Source organism: Zosterops lateralis, assembly GCF_965231275.1.
Source record: "Zosterops lateralis genome assembly, chromosome: 12".
Lineage (NCBI taxonomy): Eukaryota > Metazoa > Chordata > Aves > Passeriformes > Zosteropidae > Zosterops > Zosterops lateralis.
Genome location: NC_139772.1, coordinates 18636468 through 18652172, shown reverse-complemented (window position 1 = coordinate 18652172; position 15705 = coordinate 18636468). Strand labels below are relative to the sequence as shown.

The window sequence follows — 15705 nt, the reverse complement described above, 5'->3', positions numbered from 1 at the left end:
GTGATTTTGTCACTGGTGAAGGTACTTGAGCATTTCTCAGTATTACTAATGGAACATCTTTGAGAGGAATTTACTCAATGCACAAAGCACACTTACCCTTTAAATGTGCCATATTAGTCTTCAGTCATCAGGCCTTGAGTGTATGTTGCTTTCTGGATTGCCAGTCAGAAGAGAAGCAATTTTCCTGTTACACAGGCTGGCAGCAGCACTCTTTATTTGAGCAGCTTGGAAGGGAGTGATGCCTTAAGTTTTAGCTTTCATATTTTCCAGATTCTGTACTGCATTGGTACGTAACTCTGAACTTCATATAAAGCGTTAGCAAGTTCTCCTCACAGTTCAGTCAGATAAAACAATCCTTTTCCAGCCCCAGAACCAAGGACACCATTGCAGCTTCAGGCCCAAAAGGTATAAACAGTGAATTGAGGAGAACAATCTGGGAGGATGGGACTTTATAACATGAAGCTGTAATTGGACAATTAACCCCAAACATGTAAATGGACCAAAACTTATAAAAGTGTGAACACTCGTGACCCCTGATCCATCTTGGGTGGAGCCATAGCCAGGCTCTTGTACTGCCCAAGGTGCATCCTGTGAAGGCCTTTTAATAAATCCCTACCTTATTCCTTTAACTCTTTCCAGCCTCTGTTCTAGGGAGCCTCTCAAGGCGTCAGGAGAAATAACACTTGGCACTTATCTGCAAAATCAGACTAGATATTTTGCTATTTTAATAACAGTATACATTCTTCATCATCTGCTGTTCCTCCCCTGAAGACTCATCCCTGTTCCTGTTCATAGTTTGTGTTGCATTTCAGTGTCACCTTTAATTTCCTGTAGCATTTTTAGCAGTATTTTATGCTAGTAAGTTGCAGACTGTCTTCAGAATTTGAGAGCTGATATGATGTGCTCAGGATGGTGTAGAGAATTTTTCAGTTTGCTGAACACTTTATTTACAGTGTCAGAAAATAAGGACATACTAAGTTGAGTATTTTTGAGAAGTAGTTGCAAGGGTCTTTTACTGGCTTTGGGAGCTTGAGATCCACAGACAGACAAATCATTCTTAATCTCTGGCAGAAAAAGGGACTGAACTTTCTATTCTTATTGCTGTCTTGCCTATTTGGAAGAATGGTGCAAATGCATTTACACTCTTCATGAGACTAGTAAATATAAATTTTGTATCTACAGAAAGTGGTTCATTGGTTTCATTCCTTTTGTACTTCAGAGTGCAATGAAATGCAACCTGGACTCTTGAATTACAGATCCAGTTAAGAGTCTGGTAACATGAAAAATTTTCCCCATCTGAAAAGTCTGCTTTTTAGGTCCTTTTTAAGATCTCCTGGAAGACCAGCATTCTGAATAAGAAGAAATGGAAACACTGACCTTTCTATCATGGTTAATGTCGCCTCGTTGTCAGGCTGCTGAAAAACCCCAGAGCCCCTCAAGGAGCTGATGTCAACTGATGCTTTGTCACTGCTGTCCAGAGGGAGAGAGGCTGCAGCCTTCCTAAACACACCTAATTTGTGAGCTCCTTGACTAAAGCACTGGGAACTGCTCCTGGGGGAGCCAGAGGGGAGCAGGAAATGGTGATGTGAATTCACAAGTGTCTCTTCTCCCTGGAATACTTTGGGCCTCCAAAAGAAGAGGCAGAGGACCTGGCAGATTAATGGCACTAAATTTAAAATCCAGAGACATCATGTTTGAGTGAGATTTTCTGGATTATGGAGCCTATGTTAATTTTGCAGTTACTTTTGCTAGTCTTCATTTCCCAGAGTTCCTAAGTTCAAAGGCAGCCAAGTGACTGGTCAGACGGCAGGAGCCACTCCTGGAGCTGGGGGAGTGTGGGCACAGCACCATCAGCAGCTATGGGAAATTGCATTTGTCTGCAGCTGCACAATTGGGGCCCTCCTTGTGCCTGTGGCAGAGGGTCACAGGGCACATCAGGGTGTTAATGATTCCTGGGTCTTTCTGACTGCCAGGTAGGGAGTGAGCACTTCAGAGAGAGCCACTGACCAGATACTGGGTTACATAACTGTGTTTGTGGAAGGACACAGCTTGCTAGCAACCTTAAACATTCTGTATATGTGTGTTTAATGCAGAGATTTGCATTTCTTTTTTTTCAGTTTGGCTCTCATATGAACCTAATTAAATTTTGAGTGTAGGTACTTTCTGAGAGATAATACACCTCCTAATACATTTTGTTTATATTTCTATATACAAACAGTTGTTACAATTTTAAAAATACTCCAAAACATTGTATTTCATTATGTCTATAATGAAAGCATTAATCTGACTACACTGTGTGCATGGTCTGAATGTGCAAACAGCTCTAATCATATATATGGGTCTCCTTACCTTACAACTCCAAGAACAGAGTTCCTTCTGCAAGGCAAATATATTCTGAAAGTTAAGAAAGACTCTCTGTGGAATTACAGCCCAAGTTCAGTGCAGTTGTCACAACTTCTGCCACAAACAAAATCTGTTTAAAATAAAAGGGGAGGAAGACTTACTCAGTCTTGCATAAGCAGCAGTTTTGAAACCACTGAACATGGAGCACTGATGTAGACAGTGATGCTTGTCACTGAAGGGAAAGTCAAAAAAGTGCACTTGTGTGGCAGTGGGCTAATTGTCTTTTCTACAAAGTCAGGCCTATGATCCAAGATGTCAGAGAGGAATGTTGCATTTCTACTTAGGGGATATTCTTAATTGTGTCAAGTCCATCTGCATTACATTTCCTCTTCCACAGAACTGAAATACAGGGGCAGATGTGCAGAATATTGACACTTTCATTTCCTTCAGTGTCTGAGGCATCTTCTGTTTCTTTCTCAGAACAGTGATTTGAGACACAATTTGCTTTACAGAGATATGCTACATAGAAAGAATAGTTGAAAAAGAGTGAAATTGTAGAGCCACATGTCTCAGGATATTCCAGAAGTGAGTGGCCTAATTTGTCTCACTTCTGCATTTGTTTTTAATCTCATTGAATTTGCCAAAGGTTGAGGCACATTAAATGCACTTCTGGAGCACATCTCCCAGTTTACTGTCATCTGAAATGAATTCAATTCATGCACTTCAAAATTCCACTGTGCAAACAAAAACACAGGAAGTGGGGACAACTAAGAGATTTCACCTCCCAGGATGCTTGGAATTAAGTGTTCCTGTAGATACATTCATCGTTTCTCACTCTGCTGTCTTCACACAATGCATATAACAGTAAGAGCTGAGCTAATGAGAAGCCATTCAGTAGTTTAGTTTAACCTTTTGTTCTGTTCATGGCCTGGAGCTGTTTATTGCCTAATGTTCAAAACCTGCTCTGAATCCCAAATTATCAACATCCTTACCAGTTTTTCTCAGTGCTCATCATAACAGTACACAGGTGCTGGGCAGGCAGGTAGGTTTGCTTGCACTGCATCTTAATGATGTGCAACTGTGCAGCAGTCCCCCCTCTGCAGGCCGGAGCCAACAGGCTAGAGAAATTAATGTAAAAGCTATTGACTCATTTGGGATTCCAAGACAGAAATTCATCAGACTTTTTTAGGAGAGTTGAACATTGCTCTTGCTCAAACCCCAGCTGTTTTGACCTCTGTTAAAACTGTTGAGTGCCCAACCTTTCTGCAAATTGCACTCCTGATTGTCAAGCCAAACTCTGGCAAAATGAAAGAAGATGATTAATGAAAAAATGTAAAATGAATTTTAAAAAACCCCCTGTGTTTGAAGCAAATTGCTTAGCATCCTGCTGGGCACTTGAGTCTGGTACAAGAAAGGTTGCTGATTACCAGAGGCAACTTTTAGGTGCATTTGCCATGCTTGCCTGTTTGTGAAGTCTCTTGGGTTTTTTCTTGCTTGTAACAGATGGAAGAGGAGTTATATAATGAACAGAAATCTTCAATGGTTTATTAGGAGCTGTGCCTGCCTTGGAGGTTGGAGTCTTCTGGAAACTGGATAGCCCTAGAAGGAAATGAACTTGGAGCTTCCTGTGGATTTGCATCTTGTGCTTGGTGGGAAGCTTTGCTTGGTCTGGTGGAAGCTTTTCCATTGATCCTTCTGAGGCTCTCCTCCATGTCTGTACTTACACATGAATGGATGTTGCAGTTTTGCTTGCATGAGGTCTTCTGTCCTTGAGCCAGCTGCCTACATTGCAAAACAAAGCCCTGGGTCTGCTCCTCTGGCAAGTGTAATTGAATTTTTTTTACATTTTTAGAGGTTTTTCTGCAGGACTGGAATAGGCAGCATCATCAAAAAGTGCCAGATACTACCGAAATCCTGTGTAAAGGAGTAGATGTTCATGAAACTAAAGGACTGAACTGTAACACGTCAGCACTGAGGGTCCAAGCACAGCTCACCCAGACAGTGTCAGTAGATATTGCTCAACTCTGGACTCCCTGACCATAAAATTGCTGCTTTTAGTGGAGCTCTCCCCTGCCCCCATAATTGCCCAGGCTTAAAAAAGCAAACTGTGGTGGAAAAAAAGTATTGTGTAGCACACCCTCAGCAGGCATGCGGCTGCAGAGTGCAATGGTGAGGGGCAGGGTGGAGATCTCTGCTCTGATGTCTGTAGCACCTCCAGTGGATACCTCTGGTGGTAGGAGTTGAAAGCCTGAACTGTAGGAGCAGATTAGATCCTTTTGAGAACAAGTTGGGCATGTCTGTTGATAGTGGAGAGATCTGGGGGATTAGAATGTGCATGGGTCCCAAATCTATCTCACTCCACTCTTTATCTTAGTTGGCATAAGTTAGATCCAATGTCAGTGTGTTGACTTTGTTATCCATTTGTCACATCTGGGAGACCACTGTGGTTTGCTCTTTGGAGTTAATATCAATCTATTTTTTTAAAAAGTGTGAAATAATTTGTTTTGCCCTAAGTCCCCTTCTCAAACCTCAAGAAAACAATTTGTTGGAGAAACATGATCTAACTTAGAAATTAACCCTACTCTGAGCCAGGGCTTGGTACCCTCCTGGTATCCCTCCTCACCTGAATCACTCCATGCTGTATTGTGGAACATGCACATGGAAATGCCATGGAAGTGCTGGAGGCCAGGGAGATGCTGCTGAGGGTCAGTGCCCGTGTGCTGAGCTGTGGCTGTGCAGGGCAGGTGGTGCTAGCCCAGAGCTGTGCTGGGTCTCTGTGTGAAGTGAATCACTCTTAGCCCAGCCTGGGCACTGCCCAAGGTGTTACTGTCAGTGATACCCATGAGTCCAGTAGTGTTGGGGAAGTGTCTGTGGAGTGGCTTCTCTTACTCTTCAGCAAATGACTGAGTATTTATACCATATATATACACACATATATATTGTGTAAAGGCACAATACAAGTGTATTTAAACCAATTTATACCAGCCCCTCAGGTGGTTTCTGCTATTTATTGTTCGGGTTATTATCTTAAGCGTTTAGAAAATATTAATAATTTCAGTTCTATAAATTTAATTCCTAGTTGATGAAGACTGTATGGTTGCTGCATATAGAAAATTTCTATGTACAGTTTCTGTTTATAGAAACATTGAAGTTTCTGAAATATGTTAAGTTGCTACTGTTTTGGAAAGAACAAAAAAGGAAGTATGCCTATCTCTCAGCTTTGCAATTAGAGCTATTTTGCATTAATGCACTAGAGCAAAAACAGAGTCTTTAAGATTAATGAGCTAAATATTGGAGCAATCACATACTTTCCATCTTAATCCTTTTGCAATTGCATCCTGGGACCTCCAAGCACTATTCTCTTTCTTCTCTGCAAACTAATGGAAAATCACAGGAGAAAGGGAAGGAAGGGAGCTGGCTGTGCTTAGCATGCCTGGGACTACTGCAAAATCTATGTTTAAAAAAATCTTTTTTCCAGTCTTTTTAAGTTACATACATTAATATTTGGGATGCAAGAAAGAAGGAATTTAAACACCTCACTCTGTAAGGTTTATTGTCTTAAATTCCAGTTTCAAAAAAGATCTCCTTGTCTAGCAAACTGCTCCCAAGGAACAGTTGAGTAAGGCTAGGTTGGCAGCCTCTCAAGTCCCTATCTCTACATTTTTATGATTTGAAAAGCTTGTGTATACAGAGTCCCCATTGAATCAAAATTGCATTCAGACATTAGCTATGCAGCTGGGAATATTTGCTGATTGATGTTTGTTTGTTTCAATAAAATGAAAAATAAAAACTGGTTCCAAATATGCACAGAAGTTGTTGTTCATCACATCAGTTTATGTGCAGTGTGAATTCCTCCTTGGTATCCTGACATTACCACAGACTTTCCCTATAGAATTTGTATCTCTGCATTTTTCAAGTTGGAGCTCATCTTATATGCATCTCCCCAAGTTCTGCATTTTACTATCCAAGACAGTGAGTATTGCCTTGTCTCTGCCTTTCAGGCCTTGCTTTTCCAATAAATGCTTTTGAGGAAGGTCTTGAAGAAAATCTCCATCCCAGGGCCAGCATCTCTGGTAACACAAGATGGAGGTTTCTCTATGTTAGGGCTGGAAGGTTCCTTGTGTATGGTTTTCCTAGAAATCCAGTTTCAGTTAAAGACATGGGTTCTTTAAAGCGCTTAAATCCTGTCTTTCAGGATCAAAGATCAGACTTTGCAGATTTCATTGATGTCAGGATTGCCATATAACGTTTGACCGGAGAAGTGCAGTCAAGTACACTTCAAGTATGGCAAAAACATTTCAGGCAAAGAAGTAGACCTACATGCGAAGCAAATAAAAGATCCTCTTATTAATCATGTAGATGCCAGCTGATCCTCAGAGCCTGCAAGAAATGGGTACCCTTTTGCTGTAGGTGCTAAATAAATGCAAAGCAGTAAGTAGTTCCCAAATGACTCAGGTGTTTTGAGATAGAGAGGCCAAGGAGAGCAGGCTAGGACAGGCCATCAGTGTCTGGCTTGGAGTTCACAAAGTTCTCTGTAGTTCTCTGCTGGTCCCTCCTCTGTCTTTGCTCCTGGTGCCTCACAGAGTCAAGTCTTGCATTCTGCAGTTGAGAATAGGTGTTTGAAGGTGTTTCTCTAATGTTAGGAGCAACCCTTCCACTCTGACATTTCTTTGTCATTCTCAGGCAGTTTTGAAATGAGCAGTTTGAGATACAGAATGATTCAGAGGGGGACCCTTCTGTAGGTCTAACTCTGAGGACTTCCTTTGAAGACCAGGAGAACCAGTCCTTGGGAGCTCTCAAGGATGGAATATCACAGGTCTGCCATGAGCCACGTGCTACAGGCAGCCTGGAGAGCAGCCCCAGTATGTTCCCGTGGGTGACTGCTGCCTCCTGCCTGGGGTTTGTGTCACCCATCCTGGTTTCCCCCTGCCACAAGGGTATTTGTAGGTGTAGAATGCAGAACAGAGTTAATCCCATGTGGTCTTTGTCCTGTGGGCAGCTGTGGCTGCACAAGAGTTGAGCTGCCCCATGAAACTCTTGACCACTTTTTGTCATTTCTTCTGATTTCTTCAGTTTTTCTTGATTGCGGTAACTTCATAACTGCTTTGCAATGGAGGGGTAATGTTAGCTAGTTTTCCCATGTACAGCCTTCCAAGGAATGTTGTGAATCAGAAGGACAAAACAAGGAAGCCACTTTATTTTCTAGTGTTTTGCCTCCTCCCTGTTTGCCTGGTGCTAAAGGATTGAGGTAGAAAAGCTGATGGGGGCAGAGGGGCAAGCCCAGAGACTTTACAGGGTGAATGATCTGTATTTTAGTACAGCAGGATGTAGATTTTGGATGGTGTGTCTTCCTTTGGTACCTAAATACTGAGGCACAGTCCTTTCAGTGAGACTGTCAGGAGGAAGTAAGTTTAGTGAACCACTACCATTTTCACAAATAACCTATTTAGACAACAAAAACTGCTGTGATTTTAATTCAAAGCAGCAGTATGATTCCCTGTTCTATTTTCTAGTAAAATGCCTCTAACAAAGAAAGAATAGTGGAGAATCCAGCTCAGGTAGAATAGTACTAAGACCAAAGATTAAAATAACTAAATTAAAGAACTGCATAATAAAAACAGTTTAATAAAAACTAATAGCTAGGGTATATATTTGGCATAGCAGATCATACTATACCAGCAGGTGTTTCTGTTATTAAGTTGAGCCGCATTGTACTTGGCAACATATGCAAATTCAAAATTTGCAGCTTCAGAGATTACTGGTTCTTTTTGTCCACAACAGTTCTATAACTTCTTTACAATTCAGATTTATTTTTGGTTTCTAATACTGCTTTAGAGTAATTGTCACTGTATCCAACTAGGATTGAAATCTATTATACCTAAAGAAAATAACTGTAATTGTTACTAATATTTATCCTCTCAGGTAGAAGGTTCTTATTCACATGCAGTTGGTGTTTTTTGCATGGGATTAATTTTGAGTTTTATTTTATGTAGTCCAGAGTTGTGCTTAGTGGAACGCCATGTGGTTGTGCTTCTCTGTTGTGCTCTATAAAAACAGCTGATTTTGGTGTATTTTTAAAAAGAAACTGGACTGTAAACTGGAATTTTTGACAATAGCACAACAGGGAATGGTATGAGAGCACAATCTGCTTTACAGTTTGTATAATTTCAAGGTGCCCATATGAATTATTCCCATTCAGGTTGTCATATTTTAGTCAAAGTACTGCTTATCATTATTAATCTGCTGTAATATCTGCAGCAAAACAATTCTTCTCAGGAATAAAATATTAATGACAGAAGTTGAAGATTTTATTCCAGTTCCCCTGAAGAACTTCTAGGACATGTTGTAACCAATATTTGATATTCACAAATCTTGCTGAATGGCACTGCAGTATTATTTTTCCCTCCTTGCAGTTCAGAATGTGTTACTGTGTTGAAAGTCAGATCGGAAAGTAAATCTTGTCAGTGTATGCTTTTAAAAGCTATTTGTAATCTCTCTCTCTATTGAATGGACTTGGCTGTACTTTTTTGTTGGCATTAATGCTCATCAATTAATGAACAAACAGAAAATTCAACAGAAGTTGAATTCTGACTCTGAGATGGACCCAGCAAAGGCAGTACAGCTTTCTGTGGTGCATTTATTCTGTCAGTATAAATGGTTAAGGCTTAGGAAATAAAAGCAGAAGGCACTAAGAGATGCATAGGCAATACTGTCAATCAAATTGAAGTTCTTTATTCTTTCAAGATATTAAATAAAAATGGTATGATTGATTACTGGAGCTCTCATTGTTGGTCATGTAACCTCACCTTGCTCAGCACAGCAGCCACCTATGGCAAGAGGTGAAAGAAAAGGGAGTAAAGGGAGTATCTTCTGCCAGCTCCAGTAGATCCTGCAGAGCCTCTGTGAAGGCAGCAATCTGTTGAAATGAGAGGTCTCTGACTGCAGACCTGGGATTTGCAGGGCGAGCAAACCTGCTCTTCCTGCTGTGATGGGCAGGAGCTGCCCCACAGACTGACCACTGCAGCATTCAAGGCCTAAAATAATGCTGAGATCCAAGGGTGTAAAAACAGGCACTATAAACTTTCTGCCCTGAAGTTCCTCTCATCTCAAGATACCTGAGCAGCATCTGCAGGAGCAGCCATGGTTCAGGGGCAAACCTGCAGCTTTCCAGCTTGGCTTAACATCTGGATTTTTTCACCACTTGGAGGGATTCTTCAAAGGCGTGGCTTGCAAATACATTTAGATCTCTTTACAGACTCAGCCTAAATTGACTGCAGGTTTTTTAGCCTTTCTATACTGAATGGGTTTTGGTTTAAGGCTTTTTATTTTTTTTTTTTTTTTATTTTAACACACTGTATATTGTAACATTGTACAATTCTGGTTTTAATAATGACTTTTGGGGAATAAGCTGTCTGTACCTTGTCTGATTTTTAGTACCTGCACTGATTTTCTTGCAGCTCAGTGTTCAGGAATTGTGCTTGTTAGATGTTGTAATTTCAGTTGAAGAGCAAAGTTCACAAGTTCCACAATCTTGACACTGCATCAGCTGTAGCTGTCAGAGTGCAAACCTGCTAGACATAAATTGTGCTGTTTGCCCTGAGTCTTATCTAAACAGAGTCTTTTCTGAGCTTCAAAGATTGATAAGTTTCCACACTGCAGTCATTCCCTCTAAAAACTTCCTTCATTCTGTCAATCTTCTTCCTTTTTTCCTCTTCAACATACACCTGTCTGGGAAGGAGCGTGCTGTAAATCCATAGTGTCTGCCAGCACTGCTCAGTCCCAGTGCTGCATCCAGACATGGAAAAAAGTCTCTCCTCTAGCTCCACATCTGCATCTATTGCTTTTTTTAACGTTTCTTCATGGCAGAATGTTATCCTCATGTTGCTTCTGATGAGTGACAGCTCATCCTTTGCAGGGTTTATGACTGGGAGGATGACTTACTGCTGAAAGCCTCCATCATGCTGATGCAAAAGGAATGTCACAGCACAGCTGAATAGCACAATGCTGTTCAGCCTTTTGAAGAAGTCCAAATTTCAGAGATGATGAGGATCAATCTCTGTCTCTCTCCAGTAACTCCTATCCTAGTAAGGGAGGTGCATCTTTCTGAGGAATAAAGGGATGACTGTTGAAGGAGTCCATCCTGGTTTGGAGCTGTGGCACTGGGGCTCCAGGCACAGGGTCAGGTCTAGTAATCCCTGCAGTCAGAACTGTGGGTTTTTGCAGATGTGACACAGCAGCAAATTCTGTCTTGGAATGTTAACAGGCTCTTCTCATCATGTGGCAGCCAGTTGCAGCCATGCCCCAGCTGTAAAGTGCAGTCAAAAGTTGCATCCCTGAATTAGACCTTTATGATGGCATCAAAGCTCACCCCAGGGGCCATGTGGTCATCTGCACAGTGTGTGAGGCTTTGAGCAGCTTCACTGCTGCCCAAACATTGGCAGTGTTAGAGAACAGCATTTGGGAGGTTTGCCCCATGGCAGAGTTGCCATACCTGCTGCTGCAAGACACAAGTTCAAAACCTGAGCAGCTACAGAATATTTCATGTGTGGGCCAAAAAGAAAGCATGGAAATCACAAATAAAACAATGTTTCTCTAGCACCCAAGTGAAGAGGGAAAAGATAATTGGTTTTAGTATTTAAATTATGTTTTGGTTTGTTTTTTAAACTGCATCTGATTGGAATTTCCAAAGACCCATTGTTTTATGTCTGATATGGTCTCTGCCAGTTGGCAGATTTTAATCTGTTCCAATGGGTTGCTGGCTGGGCTGGAATTGTGTGTTCTGTCTGCATTTCAGTGGCACTGCCAGGGGACATTGGGCCTTTTGCCCTTGTCTGTGGACACTTGGAAATTAAATGTCACTTAACCTTAGCACAATTTGGGGAGAAGTTACTACAACCTTGCCATACTCGTTTTTTTTAGTAAGATTGTGACATCTGTGTTGGCAAAAAAAACCCCACCCAATAACAAAAAAAAAAAAAAAAAAAAAACAAAAAAAAACCCCGTTAAATCATTTGTGGTTTAATCATTGTCGCATTACAACCACAAAGTACCCTAAGTAGTGGCCAAAAAAATCCTGTTAGGCCTTTTCAGAGTGCTTTCTGACCAAAGTGGCTAAATACCACGCAGCAATTCTAAATTATTTTTGTATGCTGTTTCTACTTTATGTTCTCAAATGGCTTCTAATAAAACTTCAGATAATAATCACTGGGATGAAAATACCAGTGAGTTAACAGCAACTGAGGAACTGTTTATGGTGTGATGTGTTATAGCAACTCATCTTTTTAATTCTACTGTTTAAAAATTTATGCTATATTCATCAAAAGATAGGAATGCTTTTGATTTCTGGTTTCACTAGAAGCATTTCTTTCTTTCTGGGGGGGGCAAAGAGGGCACAAAAATCTCCTCCATTGGTGTGATCAAACAGGTCACACATTATTGCAGAGGTCCTTATTTGATATTCCAGACTCTTTATCTGAAATTTTGTGGGGGTTTGGCAAACAGCAGAGAGGAAATATTTTCAAGGAAGTAAAATAATATTAATTTTATATTTTTCCTTTCTTTCACACTAATATCTGAGAGTTTCATATAACGTTTAGCTTTATGGGGATACCTTTAAAAAAAAACCTTTTAGCAAACTTAATGCACTAAATTTGACATTTATAGGTGGTACCTCACACATCTACAAACCTCACTGTACTGTTTGCTTGGTGTCTGAAAATTAATAATCTCCCTAGTTTTTAATTGTTTAATTAATCCATGGTTTGTTTTATTTCATTATTGGACATCTGCAGTTTCTGTTTGCTGCTGTGTTCACCCTGTATCTTGAGGAATCTCAAATGCTTTGGTTGCTGTAAGAGGTGGGTTTGACCTGACCTGAGCACATGCTGCATGGCAGGTAACAAATCCCAGCCTAATGAGCCCTGGGAGCTGAGCTTTCCTGGGGAGCCAGGCACTGCTTCAGTGACCTGTATTATCCAGTATCTCATTTGGCAGAGAATTAAGAAGGGAGCAGACACCTCATCAGCAGATTTTCCTGAGTACAGACTCATTTTGGTACAAGCTGCCAAAGTCCAAGGACCCTCCAATCTGACTTTTTAAACCTCATCTGTCAGTGGACTATAATTGGTTTATAAATTGGCTTAAAGATAATAACAGAACTAACCTTTCTGCACACGTCTGCAACCATCATAAAAGTTCTTACACAAAAAGCATGTCTGGAACTATGATAAACTTCACTAAAGCTTAAAAATAATAGTCCTGAATAATACATGAGTAAAACATCCCAGTGAGTGACTGGTAGTGGGAGGTCAGTGCTGGCCCCTGCTGCAGAACAGGCACCCACTGAAGTAACTCACACACCCCATGGGGGAGGCACTTGTGTGGAAGTTGTTCTTGTGGGGTTTGGTGGGTTTTTAACTGCATTTTCTCCCTACAAGAATGCTAATATGGTGTTTGACTTCTCCTGCCAGCTTGCAGGGCACAGAGGTCTCTGCTGGACCCTCAATAATCCAAAAGCTGGATGCCTGAGCATTAAGGAGCCTCCATGAATTCAGGATTCTTTGTAGAAAATGTTCATTCAGCGCTGTTTAGCCAGTGTTCTTTTTCTTCACATCTGCAAGTCTGCAAACTGGGAAGATTGTTCCCTGGCTGCCCACAGACTCTTTGTTATTGTTTCCTTTAACATGCTACAGCTATCCACACAGAGATGTGTGCACAGACATCTGAGCAGAGTACAGACACCTCTGGGCTTTAACACAGGAACTCACATATTCTCACCTGTGACATTTCCAGATTGTTGAGTTGGACATCATGTGAGAATACCAAAAATTCTGTCCATGGCTTCTTTTCCAGTTGTCAGCTTGATGAAGCTATCATCTCTGATACTTAATTTTTCCTCCTTTCTCTGCTTTTCACAATTATTGGAAGTTCAGTACCTACAAAGGAAAATGAGATTAGCAGAATTTGAGGACTTCTACTCTTTAGGTGTTCTTACTAGTTATCTAAATGACACTTGAGTGCAGGCATGTCAGTCAGTCCCAGAGACAGCTAGGCTTGCACAGGCCATTGTATTATAAAGATTTCAATTGCCAGATAAAACTAATACAATTTTAGTTTTAAAATAACTTTAAAGCATCAAATATTTCTGTTTACTCTATAAAAAATGTATATAAGTTATGAATATACTTTTGTATAAAATAGACAAAAACTTCTTCCTTGAATTATGGTTGTTCCTTCTTTCAGTGGAATTTTTTCTGTACTTTTAAGTAGCTGCCTTAGTACTGTAAAATAGTTTTTTTCTGTTCACAAAATTAATGTTTTTAATATTATAAGGATAGTAGGAAATGTTTGAAGATTTGCATTTAGATCCTCTTTCTGTGTCAAATTACCTGTTTAAGAAACAGGTAGAAATCTGTTTGAACCTTATTATTAAAGTTTCTTCCTGGCATGATGGGAATCCTCTCCTATCAAACAAGACAAGGATATCACCATTTTTTAAGTGAAGACCAGAAAAATCACTCCACTTAATTCAGCTCAACGTATCTTCCTATTTTGTCTTAGCACTCAAGTAGTAGTCTGTATGTGAGTGTTTTATCCAGGGCTTGTAGGTTAAGTGTCTTGGAGGGGGGTGGCCACCACCCCATAGTCATAATAGAATAAAGCATGAAGCCAGACAATACAATAGAAAGTGCAATCTATCTATAAACTCTTTGCTTTTTAATTAAGACTATTTGAATACCTATTTATTTGTAAACCAAGATTCATTTTATTTAGCAGGGTGCCTCCAGCAGAAGCTTAATTTCCCTGTGCCCAGTGCAGTCTGCAGCTCTAGCAGCATGTGGGAGAGAACTGAAGCTGACATATTTCATATCTCTAGCAAAGCTTGTGGCACTGGCTGGATGATAAAGGAGTGGTCCAGAGTCATTTTGCTGGGCTCTGTCTGAAGCACCACCCTAGCTCCAAGAGAGAGCCCAAAGCTGCAGATTTTCCATCCAGCCTCATTATTTATTTCACACTAGAGCTTTTTGTTGTCCTCAGTTTCTAATGAAACAGATAAGATGAATAAAAACCAAAACAGATGGGGAATTAAGAGTACTGGGCAGAAGAAGAGGAGAAGTAGTTGCAATTTAGCCCAGTGAGAGAAAATAGAAAAGGTAGGGATGAGAGAAGAAGGAGTTCTAATGGATTTGCTCAATGCCTAGAAATACTCAGGATTTACAACCATGGCAATTAGGGCAATAGTGTCATTAATCTTCTCTGTTAAATTTCTGCAGACAAATGGATCCATGGTTTTGGTGTTTTTATTTCTGATCAGTTTGATATTTGTATCTCCTTTTGTATCTCTTCCTCAGTTTGATAAATGTGACTGTGTCTCTTTAAGTGGAGTCTGTGGGTTTGGATTAAGACCAACAGTACCAGCAGAGCTGCAGAGGGAGGTTGAGCTGCAAACGACAGACACCTCAGCTCCACTTCTCTCAGACAACTCAGCTTGATGCAGAGCATCCAGGATATGGCTGGGGTTTGTCTTCCAGCCATGGAGTTCTCATCTTCATTTTTAACAAGAGAGGGTGAGGATTCAAACAGCTCACCAGGGTCAGACGTTGTAACGTGTGCCTTTACAGTTATGGTGATAAAAACAGGTGATGTGGAGTAATACTCAGCTAAGAAATCGTGGGAGAGATCTTGAAAGAACACCTAGTGTCCTCAGAAAGGAGATAGAGGACTTTTAGAGCAGTTGGAGTTAGCTGCAAACTGCAAAAGCTGAACCTCCCACAGTTGTGTTTATTCCCACAACTACAAAATAAACAGGAAAGCAGTTGTGGTTCAGTATGACTTCTAGTGTGATATCTGTAATATTGATGTGATGGATTGTAGTGATTTCAATTTATCATTCAGTAGAGTGGAGCCTAATGTGAGAGAGCTGTGAAACACGGGTGAATCTAGACAAGTGGAAATTGCAATACAGTCAATATTCCGAAAGATAAATAATTGTAGAATATATTGAACAGTTGTCAAAGAACAACTGGTTATAGTTGTATTGCTTCATATTAAATGAAAAATCGAAATTCCTTTTTAAAGTAGAGAAACTATTAAAAATAGCACATTTTGAGCAGGAAGACTGCACATATTTTGTAAGTGAACATCACTCACTTGGGCACTGTTGGCTTTTGTGAGGAAGCAGCAGCCAAGGGTTTATCCTCTGCCTTGTGGCCGTGCTTGGCAGGCAGAGGGATGTGTGCAGCAGCTGCAGGCTGGATCCTGAGTGATGGGATGGGGAGGGGGCTGCTGAACACACACTGAGCTCCTTCCCAGCCAGGGCTCATGGCAGTGTGAGGGTGCATCACTTTGTGAGAGGATGCACAG

At 40.7% G+C, this 15705-nt stretch overlaps 1 protein-coding gene across 1 annotated transcript in view; it reads left to right on the top strand.

The window, feature by feature from the left end:
* Positions 1-15705, top strand: part of PEPD (peptidase D) — a 142099-nt gene that overhangs the window by 104894 nt on the left and 21500 nt on the right. The window lies entirely within an intron of this gene.